Below are 13328 nucleotides of genomic sequence, written 5' to 3'. Positions count from 1 at the left end.
AGCTGTTGTTATTCTAAAATTCTGCCCCTCTTCTTTCTTTCCATGAAAGGAAGTTTGGGTCACAAAATAACTCTGTATCTTAAAATGGTTTTAAGGAGTTTAAATTAGTTCTATGAATATCATCTCAATCCAAAAGTATCAAACTAAGGTTGTACATCCCGTGCATTTGCTAAAATTAGTTTGGACTTGAACATTGAAACATACCTTAATGCTGAGTTTCTAAAAATAGTATTTTATAAAGGCTTTTCATGTTTTTCCTACACTTCATCCTACTGCATCGTCACACTTCTCCCCCATCCTGAAAGGACCCTCCTTCCTCCTATTTTCTTGTGTTATCAATTCTCAAATAACCATCTTTCTAGGAGTGTTCTCTAAACTTTCCTACATATCATCAGGGTGACGCTGGTTGTCCCTTGTTCGGGTCCCCAGACTGCACTGTATGATATATATATGCCTGTGTCTCTCTGTCTTGAGTTAGCCTTTAAGCTCCAAAATGAAAGAACTATGTTTCCTCTTTGTAGTCCTGCTGCTCCATAACTTCCTTGGCACTCAGGGATTATTCAAAAATAGATTTGTTGAACTGTTGCTGAAAGTTCCAAGGCCTCTCACGCGGGACAAAAAATTAATTTTAGAATCGTGGGATGAAACGTTTGTTTCGTTTTTGTACTAGGAATATTTTACTAACAAACATAGAAGAGACACTGATTATTCCACAAATTGCCTGGTGTTTGTGCCCCACATATGGAAGTGCTATGTTTTATCGATAAGCAACATTGATAAATAGGGAAATAGGCACACAAGTACTGTAACAATTTTGGAACGGAGCTTCTCAAATCTTTGCCTTGTTTACAGTCTCCTTCAGTAGAAGTTGCATCCTCTGTGTTTGGCTTCCTAAATTTAAGCCCTAATTTTCAGTGTCCATCTAACTATATTCCCACTGCCTCCACCATCAATAAAATAAATGCCATGCCTCTAACTCATTTCCTTTGAAAAGGATGAGCTCAGCCATGCTCTGTTTCTTCCATTTATAATGGCTCTCTTTGCACATTTTGGTCCATTGCCTCTGGTGCCATTCCTCATGCATCTGTTTATTCTACCCAATTAGACTCAGATCTTTGTGGTCAGAGGTACTTTTCTTTTATATGTCCTCACAGCATGTTCACAACATAGGCTTATGAACTAAATGTCTTCTCGATTTCACCAGTATCTGTGCTAGTATTTTTAGTTCCTTGTCAAATGAACATGTCGGTGTGTTACAGCCATGGGCATTTGGTCAACCACACAGAACACAGCTCTGAGCTGTTCCATTATTCCAGGTCAGAGAGTCTGTGGACTAGGCTGGGCAGCAGGGGGACAAGACCCCCTTTGCCACTTTTCTTTAAAGCCTTATATCCCTAAGCTACTTCCCCCCTAAGGACTCACCACGGCCCTTCTAGTAGTTCCCACAATCCATAACTGGTTCTCTGTCAAGGAACCTGTTCATTTCTTTCATAGCACTTAGGATAATTTGTATCTAGCTATATATACATATATAGAGATACATACATAAGTATATATACATATGTACATATATATGTATAAGAATAAGCACATAAAGTAAACAAGTTAGATTTATATAAATGTGTAAAATATAGATGTAAGTATAAGCATGTATATGTGTAAGTAATATACACACACACAAAAAAAAAAAACATTTGTGTTGGTGTATACATGTGTGTGTTATGTTTTCATTTTTCTCTTTCCCTCTACAGGTTTTCTTCACCATGACTTGCTTCACCACTTAACACCCAAGCCTAACACAGAGCCTGGCACATAGTACATACTCAGAAATATTTGTTGAATAAATAACATGTGAATGAATGAAGCTATGAGAGCAAAGAATTCTTTCCAACTTTCGTCACATCAGATCTTACACTGTACTGGCCAAAAAGTGAAAGGAGGAAAGAAATGGAAGCATAGAAAAGGAGTCAATGTTCTTCTCTCTACTCCAAAATTTCACAGACTTGCAATAATGTCTCCTCCAAGAAAGAGCCTCCCAGACTTCTCAGTTTGTTTTTATCTGGAAAGAAGAAAGAGGAAGACAAGAAAGTCTTTGCTGCTCACTGTTGGTGCTACCCACTAATAAAAACAAATATTTCAGCAAAAAGTTAACAGTTTCCAAATAGCGTAACAAAAACGAATTGGACATTCCTACATTTACCACTGCAGCCTTCTGTTTCCTCTCTATGAGCACAGTCCTGATATCTTAAGGATATATCGACACTATGCGCACCCCATTCCCCTACCTAAATTTCTGATCACTAAAAAGAAAGAGCAGGACATAATTACAGGAGTAAGCAGCAGGGTATGGTTTTTGACAACAAGGACAGTGAGCCCGACTGCCTGATTTCAAGTCCTGGGTCCACTATTTCCTAACAGTGAGATCACAGGCAAGTAGGTAACCTTGCTTTGTTTCTGTTTCCTCATCTGCAAAATGGAGATTATAATAACACCTAACTCATAGGGCTACTTACTGGATTAAATAAGTTAGAACATGTAAAGCCCTTAGCATAATGCCTGGCACATAGTAGACACACAGTAAATGCTCACTAATCATATTCTTAGTTTTTGTATTACTGTTTTTGTGAACAATTCCAAATTAAAGCAGGTTTATTTCTAATGCAGAAGGGATTAATTCCCACTAAGACTGAATAAGGAAAAAAAGAGAGAATGTACATATAAGTAACAGTAAGTATAAAAGGGAAGATTGCCATAGATGCATTAGAGGTATAAAATGGCATGCTAGAAAGAATTCTTAAGGTTTTGTTATGTCCTCTTGAACAGTTTTTCTTTAATTCTTACTCCTGATAGAAAATGTCCCTTTATATAACTTTTAAATACCAAATACGAAGATTACTCTTGTTTCATGTTTCTTGTTCTAAAAAATTTGGAGAATAGCTGATCACAATCTACTTTGTAATACCCCCAGCCAAAAAGCAAAAACAAAAACAAAAATGAAGACAAAAAACAAAACAAACAAAAACACCCCAGCCTTGTTAAGGCCTCACAAGTAATTTACTTCAATGATTTTCAAACTTAATCATTTAAAGGCAATTCATATTCCCCATAGTTCTTTGAATTCCTTCACCTTAGCAAGAAAGGCATCAAATTTTCCATGTTAACAGTATAACATAATACAATAACACCTTTAGCTCTTAAAAAAAAGAGGAAAAAATCCTTCTCCACTTGACTGCACCTTTCCCTGCTTATTTGTTCTTTATGAAAGTATAAAATGTATTTCATTTAACAAATATTTATTTAGTTTCTATTATGTGCCAAGCACTATATTAGAAACTAGAGTTCTTTTAAAAAACCAAAAAAAAAAAAAAACAAACAAAAGCAGTGAACAAGGCAAAGTATTTTCATGAAGCCTGGAGTCTAGAGAGGGTTTGATATATCTCAATTATAAATTAAGATCATTGTTACCCCAGAAATAAATGGAGAGCTTGAGATTGAATAATGAAGGTGGGTAGAGCGGAGGATGAGAGCTATGTTGAGGCAATTACAGGAGGCCTCGATGAGGAAGGGACATTTAAGCTACACCTGAAGGAAGAAAAGGTAACATCCATTCAAATTGCTGGGAGAGGAGCACATTTCATGTAGAAAGAACAGTGGGACAGAGGTCGTAGTGTGAAAAAGAACGTGCACAAGTCAGTGGGTCTGTAACTGGACACCAGTGAGCAATGGGAAGCAATGGTGTGACAAGAGCTAGGAAGGCAAGTATAGGTGGGATCACTCAGGGTTTTCAGATTGGGACATTCTCCGGACACTGCTAAAAGGTATATATACAAGGAGCTAGGGTAAGCAGGATCTATGTTTCAAAATAATCCTGCTTGCTGTATGGAGAATTCATCGAAAGGGGATATCAGTAAAAATAAGAAGACGACCTAGCAGAATATTAGAGTAAACCAAGCAAGAGAGATTTCTAGCTTAGACTGGAGATATGTCAATGGAGATGTAGATGACTAAATTATGAGAGATGCTTAGGAGGTAGAAATGACAAAACTTGATGAGACTGGAAAGACAGGAACCATGTATGACTCTTAACTTTCTGCTTCAGATCTGCCTGATAGCTCCATTTACTGAAAAGAAAAAACTAAAGAAGTACAAGGAGTTCCATCTTGATTGGGTCAATTTCATGATACCTTCATGACACCCCAATGGAGATGTTAAATAAGCATTTGATTATATTGATGTGAAGCTGTTATATAAATGAGCCAGAGATGGCCCCTAGGTCATTTATTTCTTCACTGCAGGCTGAGACCCATTAGCTCAAAAGCCCGCCAGAGACAAAATCAAATGTTTACACATCCATTTATTTTTAAAATAGGCCAAACAAGAAGATTTTTTTAGCCATTTAGAGCCTTCCTGTTTTTGCATTCCCCTGTAAAATTTCATCCCATATCTGCTAGCACTAGATGACCCCAGGGCCATGGAAACTCCAACCCTGGCTGCCCTTCTGAGCTCTCTGACCCAAAGACTGCCTGCCAGGCTGCTGAGCCACAGTGCCTACATACAGAAGCCCCCTCTCCAACCCCCCCCTCAGGACTTCCCCTGTCCTCCTCCCCTTCTGAGCAGCAGCCCTGGGCCAACATCAGTGGACAGACCCCTGCTGTGAGGGATTTTCCCAAAGAATTTACCAAAGCAGCTCCCAATAAAGTTTGTGAGTGCTACTGCCACCTTGTGGTCACATCTTTTTCCTTGATCAGCCACAAAATCCTTGAATACCCCCTAAAGCTCCAAGGAAAGATGTGTCCTCAGATGTCTCCCTGGATATAAGTAGCATAGAGATGGCACTAAAGGCCTCCGAGTGTCAATGATACTACCTCAAGAGGAGTATACAGAAATAAGGCAGGAGGGTTCAGGAGTAAATCTGAAGTTTCAGAATGTGAGATCTAGTAAAGAGGAAAAGCATGCAAATATAACCACTTGGTTAATTCCTACTCCTACTCTATCACTCAGGCCAGACACTGGCTCCTTCAGGACAAAACCCTGTCTCTTCCCCCATCAAGCCAAGCTGCATTGGAATGACCGCCCTCTTCTCTGCTCCTGTGGTTTTTCTATGTTTCTGCTATACCACATATTCTTGGTTAGTATTTGTCTCCACATGAGGCTGTCCTTGAGGCAGAATGTGTGTTCATCTCTAAATTCCAAGGATCTACCACACCACCTGACAGTGCAAAATACAGACTTTCTGACTGCACAGATGAATGAATTGCACAATCTGACTGTATTAGAATGGGTATAGGAAAGGGTCGTGCTGCTAATGTAGTGGCAGAGGGCTTCAAGTGTTTGGGGAACACTAGGACATCTTTTGCTTCCATGATGATGGTATGACTGGCCACTTCTCTTTCTCATTACAAAGTCAGATTCCACTCTTACCCTAATATAAAGATATTGGGACACTGGGCTCCCCAGTGCTGTACCATAGGGACTATGTAGAGATAACAGAATAACATGAAAATATTGTAAGTAATTAGAAAGGCAGCTAATTTCACAAAGACTCAAGCTGGCATAATACAGAAGGCCTTTTTAAAGTATACCTTACAATATCATTATATTAATTCGGGTTTGCTTCTTTGTATGAAATTTAAAATAAAAAGTGGCATGTTAGGTCAATTTGTATAAGATCTGAATATGAGTTACCTCTGAGATAATTCTCTGCTCTTAATTGGAACCCCTTTTTGTGATTTCACTGCCATAGCTTTTGATTCTCATTTAGAGGGGCAAGGCTGGTCTCAGAATGCAATGGCGGCATTAGATCATTGCTTCCGTATATTTTTTACTAAGATACATGTACATCATTCACAATTTGGCCTGTGAAAACAAAAACTAATACTAGAGAAGTCTGTGACACACATCACAGCCTTTAATGATGTAGAATAAGCAGTCATAAATACTTCATAGCAAATAATAAATAAAGGAAATGCATAAAAGATGATGGAGGCTAATTGAGTGATATGCGTTTATCTTCACAAAAGGTCTCTAGACACATGGTGGTACAATATCCTCTACTTCCTGAACTATGAAACAGAATCAGTTGTAAGACATAGTTAATGAAAGCTTTTCAGTAAAAAAAATAAATAATCAGCAACTTTTTGGATATTATGAGAAGCACCCTGATTTCAAAATTTAAAAAGTGTGTCTTATAAATGATTTTTAAAAGCTCTGTGTGTCACAACTAAAAACGGAACTGAATTAATTTCTATGTCAGGGAGAAATGGTTAGCAAATGTTTTAGAATTCAGTATTTAACTTATGTAATTATGATTATATATAACTGTAGATAATTACATGTTAACTTATATAAACATTATGTTTTATTGACTTATTGATATCTGTTGGTGAAAATACTGACTGAGGTTGGTACCTCCTTTGAGATATGAAATAAGTAAAATTTAGACCTAAGTATGAAAATCCCACACACTAATTTATTATTGTTGCTACCAGTAAACGTATTTTCATAATGTTTTAGCATTTATAGGATGCTTTCACAATCATTTCTCGGTAATCTTATTTTATCCTTAGATCTATACTATTAGAGGTTATGAAGATTAGAGGTTGTACATTTGAATACATACCATATATATATATATATATATATATATATATATATATATATACACACTCGTTTTCTTTCTTTCTTTTTTTTTTAACGTTTATTTATTTTTGAGACAGAGAGAGACACAGCATGAACGGAGGAGGGACAGAGAGAGAGGGAAACAGAATCGGAAGCAGGCTCCAGGCTCTGAACCATCAGCCCAGAGCCCGACGCGGGGCTCGAACTCGCGGACCGCGAGATCGTGACCTGAGCCGAAGTCGGACGCCCAACCGACTGAGCCATCCAGGCGCCCCTATATATACTCGTTTTCTACGAGCTTTTTCCTGATAAAAGTTAGATACAAGAGTCCAAATACCTAATAAATCTTTCTGATTGCATAGGTGATGAAGTGTGTTTTTCTGGAAGGTGTTTTTCTGGTATTGTGATCGTCAAGGAACCGCAGGGACTGTTCTGAACATAGGCAAAAGCCAAAGTACAAAGACCATAGCCTTTACAACTTTGTAAGCTCAGGAAATCAGAATAATGATCTTCTTAATGATGGACAGATCAATAATATATACTGAGGCCTCTTTCTACAATTCCCCAGTTCTTTACATTTGCATACCAATAATAATGCCCATATAGCTTTTTTTGTTAATAGTTATTTATTTTTGAGAGACAGAGCATGAGAGGGGCGGGAGGAGGGCAGAATTAGAAGCAGGCTCCAGGCTCTGAGCTGTCAGCACAGAGCCTGATGCGAGGTTCAAACTCACGAAATGGGAGATCATGACCCGAGCTGAAGTCGGAACCTTAACAGACTACGCCACCCAGGCACTCCTATAATTTTTTTTCTAATATAATAAATGGTCCTGTAGAGGTGAGGAGTTTGTGTTTTCTTTCTTTTTTTTTTTTTTTTTTTTTTTTTGGCCCTACCTACTTTGTTTAAATCTAAAAGTGCTCTCTAAACACAAACTATTATACTGCACATGCTGCTCCAAGCGTTTATTTATTGTTCATTATGGAAAAACATACCTCTATCTACAGCACTGTGTGCTCATTTGTATAACATTCCTGTAACTGGAAACTACCAAAAGGAAAAATTGCCACTGTGTGGAAACATGAATGCTTTCTTGCAGGCTAGGGAATTGACAAGATCATGCCATTACTGAGCAACTAAACATGGTTCCAAGCACTTTACAGGGACTGACTCATTTAATCCTCTCAGCAACTTTAAGAATAGCTGTTATACTATCTCTGTTTTACAAATAAGGAGATTTAGGCTCAGAGAGATTAAATAATTTTCCATAATCATACAACTTGTAGATGTTAAACTGTTCAAGGCACACACACACAAAATATGTGTTTCCTGGAAGAAATATGAGTGCTACCACCATCATAATCATCAGCCTAAAAAGCAGTTCTATTGACATGGGAAATGGGGGTGTTATCAGAGGTTATATAGAGAAAGTAAGGGTGATCCATTATCACATGAGTTGGAAACATAAAGCTAAACTTTTTTTTTCTAATATTTCTGAGCCTTTAATATTATGCTCCATAAGCCTCCAGGGAGGCATGTAGTTTTCCCAACACATCTGACCACCCATCTCACTACCACCCCCTTCCACATACAATTGCATTCCAGGAAATGCTATGCCAAATCCTAAGGCTATCCATCTCCCATGCCAGAGCTCCATGAACTACTTATTCAAATACATTTCCTTCAAGAAATCTTTCCTATCACCTTCATCCCTACAAGAAATATCTTTTTAAAATTTTTGAAATGTCTGATACAGTAGTAGTTAATATAAGTTCTAATGATATATATATATATATATATATATATATACACACACACACACACACATACATATATATATATATCAAAAACACATATATGTCTATACGTATACAGATCAGAATACACACACACCAGAATTTACACATTCAAGTGAACTATCTTTTAAGTGGCCACCATGGGGAGCCATGCATCACCCAAATAATTTTTTAAATTCCTTTGGGGAACTGGCTTTAAAAATACATCTTGGGGCACCCGTGTGGCTCAGTTGGTTGGGCGTCCAACTTCGGCTCAGGTCTTGATCTCACAGCTCATGGGTTCCAGCCCCGCATCAAGCTCTGTGCTGAAGCAGAGCCTGGAGACTGCTTCTAATTTTGTCTCTCTCTCTCTCTCTGCCCCTCCCCAGCTCACGCTCTATCTGTCTCTCTCTCTCAAAAATAAAGATTAAAAAAAAGTTTTTAGGTAAAGATAAAAAATATAAATAAATAAATAAATAAATAAATAAATAAATAAATAAATATAAAATAAAAATTGAAAACCACATCTTAAGTATCCTCATGATTGTCCTCATCCTTTCAGAATTGAAGAATTTCTGCAAAGAATTAAAACTATTTGTAGCAAAATGAAATTGAGAATGTCAAGTAATGAAATTGATTTTCTTGCAAGACTTACAAATTGGTTCTGAGAACGATGCAAAAGTGGATTAGAACATAGATGTTAGAATATGATGGTACGGTTTAAACACACATAGGCTGATGACACGCCTGCTCTGGGGAAGCAAATGCAACTTGCTACATTATGTGAGGGGTTATATATTTCAGTGCCTCCAAACTAATTAATTATATGAAATCCTTAAGTATATAAGACAATAGTTAACAAAGGAATTAGTGAAAATGAGAAAGTGTATGTCCCTCCTTGCAGATAAAAATAAAAACTAAAAAAATTCACTGCAAAAAACAAAAGCTTCTGTTATTGAAGTAAGGGATGGGTAAAGGGAATATCTTCTGTATAAGTCTTTTTTTTTTTTTAATCTCTTAAGGCATCCTTTGAGTTATATCTGCTAAACCCTAGGACTTCCCAGACATAATAATAGAAAAGTGACTAGGCTTGACTTCAAACAGACCTGATTTTGAATCAGATAGACCATGTATAGATAAGTTACTTAATCTCTCCAAGTCTCACATTTCTCATCCAGCAAGTTATTAAACCGAGAGGATTAAATGTAACAATGTAAAGATGCACTTAAACTAATGACTGTTACAGCCTCAAATAAATGGCAATAATTTATTTAATAATTAGAATTTAAATACCTTAATATTTAAACATGTGGAAACACTGCTTTGCCTTGATCTCTGTCTTTGCATAGAATTTTTAGTATTCTTTCTACCAGCCCTTTAACCAATATTTACTAAACATATCCTAAGCACAGAGCATTGTGCCAGAGACTAGGGATACAAAGGTGAAATGAATAAGTTGTGTTCTTAAAATCTTAGGGTTGATTGGAGGGGGTCCTAAGTGGCTTAGTCGGATAAGCATCCGACTTTGGCTCAGGTCATGATATCACCATTCGTGAGTTTGAGCCCGCTTCAGGCTCTTTGCTGACAGCTCAGAGCCTGGAGCCTGCTTCGGATTCTGTGTTTCCCTCCCTCTCTGCCCCTTCCCCACTCGTGCTGTGTCTCTCTCTTTCTCTGTCTCTCTCCCTCTCTCTCTCTCTCAAAAATAAATAAGCATTAAAAAAACAAAAAAACTTAGGGTTGATTAAAAAAGTGAAGCTCATACCATGTTGCAATACCAGTGAGAAGAAACAGTCCAAGAAACACATGAAGAGCTGGAAGAAACTTACAGAGAAAGAGGTGGAGTCTGACAGAGACAAGAAAGACTAAAGTTCTATAGGAAGATGAAAGAAGATTTGGAGGGTCTCAAGCTGAAATATACAGAAAGAGAGGTTTTATGTAATTACAACATTTATAAGCCTAAGAGTGGAGACCCAAAAGTAGAGTATTTTCAGGGAAGTGCAATTTGTTCTGTTGATTTACAGTTTCAAGTGCTTAAAAGTAGACTCCAGACACATTTGTGAGGCCTGAAATGCTGAGTGAATGGAAGTGGACTTTGTAATAGCATTTGTAAGCCATTGCTAGCTTTTGAACATGAGACTGGTCTAAGTGCCATATTTTAGGAAGCCTAATCTAGAACCATCTGATAGTGTGTGTTGAAGAGGAAAAGATTAGAAGCCAAAAGACCACCAGGAAAGATGTTGAAGTAGCCCCCAGGAAAATGGAGGTGCGTAGCTGTCAATAGAAAGAAGGGCATGTTGGTGATTGAAAGCTGGAAGGCTGAAGGACTTATTTGGAAGCTGGGTTTCTTTATCAAGCACAAGATTCTAACAGGTTTTATGCTTTTGGGGGTGGTTTGGGCATGCTTTTGGAGATAAGGTTAGCAGCTTTTGTATCATCACCTGAAGGAGTTGTAAAGAGGAGCTTGTTTCGGAAAGTGGCAACAAAGATGGAAAGACAAGAATGAGTATGAGAGAAAGACTTGACAACACCAAGTCTAGTGTTCAAATCACACATTCATATGTGTTCTGTCTTTGCCATCTGCCTATAGCATCTGCTACTTGGTAATGTCCACAGCTTCTGTATCGACTTACCTGATCCCTCGTATGTCTGTTAAAGAAAAGTTTTCTTATCATTTCTCTTCCATGACATTAAGGGTGACTGGATCCAGTTCAGCCAGCAAAGACAAAAATGTATTCTTTGCTTTTTACAGGGCTGCTGGTCATTCTCAGCATAAGAGAGTAAAGTCATCTGGGGGCAGCAGCTGGCTATTATGTTGACGCTAACATTCTTCAAGCCAGATAGTTATGAATAATAAAAAGGGGGTCCTTAGAGAAGGATAAAATGCCAGAATGACTTACTAAGCTCCCCATAGTCTTCTGTGCCATCCAAAGGAGTAGGACATTGTGTTACTAGTGCAATGTTTTCACATGTTCGGTTGGCTCCTAAGTGTTGGGTTAAACATTGTAAAATGAAATTTTAGACAAGCCACTGGAGTCCCTTAGAATAAATATATAAAATGACTGAAAGATTACTTTCCTATGGTTCTTCTATAGAACTTTATATATCTATTTGAACTCTCAGTGGAAACATTTACACTTACACTGAACTAGAGTGATATTGTATAGTGAACACTATGTAGCCTTCACTCTGCTTCAATAATTATCAATATTTTTTGCCAGTTGATGCCAACTCTTTCATTATCTCTAGTACTTTTTTATTACAATATTTTATTTTATTTAAGTTTATTAATTTATTTTGAGAGAGACAGCATATGCTCAAGCAGGGGAGGAGCAGAGAGAGAGGGAGAGAGAGGATCCCAAGCAGGCTCTGCATTGTCCGCATGGAGCCCAAACACAGGGCTTGATCTCGCGAACCATGAGATCATGACCTGAGCCTAAACCAAGAGTCAGACACTTAACCAACTGAACCACCCAGGTGCCCCACATTTCTATCTTTAAAAATCTATTTCTGACATAACACACTTCTGTCATATCATGTCTCCTTAATATCATCTAGTACCTATTCTATATGCACATTTCTCCAATTATGTCAAAGATGTTCCTTTGTAGTTAGTTTGGTCAAATCAACATCCAAACATGATTTAGACATCACTTTTAATTATTATGCCTGTAACAGTCCTCCCTTCATTTATTCTTGACATATATTTATTGGAAAAACACATTTCATTTCATATTTTATAGCCGGGTTGCCACCCTATTTTCTACTTCTAAAGCAAAACCATAATTCATTCAACATCCATTCAACTACTGTATAATGAATAGTTACTATGTACAGGACAGTATACTAGTGCTGAATATGATTCAAAGATGTCTGTAAATCATGGTCCCTACTGCTACAGGGCTTCACAATCTGAAGGAAAAGCAAAAATAATAATGCACAAATATAATGGCAACAACATGTCAGTAGAAGTTAATTAAGCTGTATAAGATGCTATGTTTTAAAGGCAGAGGCAGGATTTAGAAGATAAAAGGATTTTTTTAGGGAAGTTGGCATGTGACATGGATGGTTTCGAACGGCCAGCAATTCAACAGGCATGAGAGAGCTAAAAAGAGAAACTCATCCTATGACTGAAAAACTTGAGGGGAAAGGAAAAAAAAGCCTTAGAGGTGGAGGAAGTAAGAAATAGCATTCAAGAGATTATAAGTGAAATAATTCAGCTGATTCAGGACATTTGTGAAAGAGACACAGGTAAGTAGGGGGCAGATTTGGGAAGATTTTGAATGGCAGGCAGATTGCTTGAACATGTCTTCTAGAACAGGGAGACATCGGCTCCACTCATTTTTCTATATATTGGAGAATGTGGGACATGATGTAAACATAGATATTCCATTAGTAAGCAACATGCATCAGCTTATTTCATAAGGAAGCTTAAAAAACTGTTTATGTATTCCAATAGCAATCATTTTCAAATATTTATAGCAAGCTGGCAAGATAATTTAATGTTTTATTTTGCCCAACAGCTAGATGCACTACTTAGAGGAATACAAACAAATTGGAGCTGATTTAACCAACACATACTTCCCAGAAGCTGAGAGACCTTCATGAAGCAAGGATGAATTATTTGTGGCATAGTATACAACAATAACAACGACAGCTGAACAAATCTACCATAGGAGAAATAGAAGATAACCATTAAGGATAAATATACTAGCCCTGAAAACCTCAGACTCTACCTTTTTCATCTACTGTGAAAATACAGTAATGTTTGTAATATGTCTTTGTTTTTGCTTATCGACAATAAATACATACTGACCCGTACGTTCTCTCTTTACTAGCATAATGCCAATGGGTTTTCATCATTAAAAGATCCTCAAATGGACAGTTGAATTTTCAAAGCTTTCAAAGAAAGTATATATTGAACTTGTAGCTTGGTTGGT

At 37.3% G+C, this 13328-nt stretch overlaps 1 protein-coding gene across 10 annotated transcripts in view; it reads left to right on the top strand.

The window, feature by feature from the left end:
* The window catches only part of KHDRBS2 (KH RNA binding domain containing, signal transduction associated 2), a 631853-nt gene that overhangs the window by 611414 nt on the left and 7111 nt on the right, over window positions 1–13328 (top strand). For 9 of the 10 annotated variants that reach the window (XR_006717303.1, XR_006717302.1, XR_006717301.1 and 6 more), the window contains one exon: window positions 1752–5639. The gene's annotated coding sequence lies outside the window, so the exon portion shown is untranslated. Of the gene's footprint in view, window positions 1–1751; window positions 5640–12911; window positions 13327–13328 lie in introns of those variants that run through there. The other variant, XR_006717294.1, reaches the window with a different exon arrangement.

The sequence above is a fragment of the Leopardus geoffroyi genome, chromosome B2 (assembly GCF_018350155.1).
Source record: "Leopardus geoffroyi isolate Oge1 chromosome B2, O.geoffroyi_Oge1_pat1.0, whole genome shotgun sequence".
NCBI lineage: Eukaryota > Metazoa > Chordata > Mammalia > Carnivora > Felidae > Leopardus > Leopardus geoffroyi.
The sequence above is the reverse complement of the archived record's forward strand: the minus strand, read 5'-3'. Positions and strand labels throughout refer to the sequence as shown.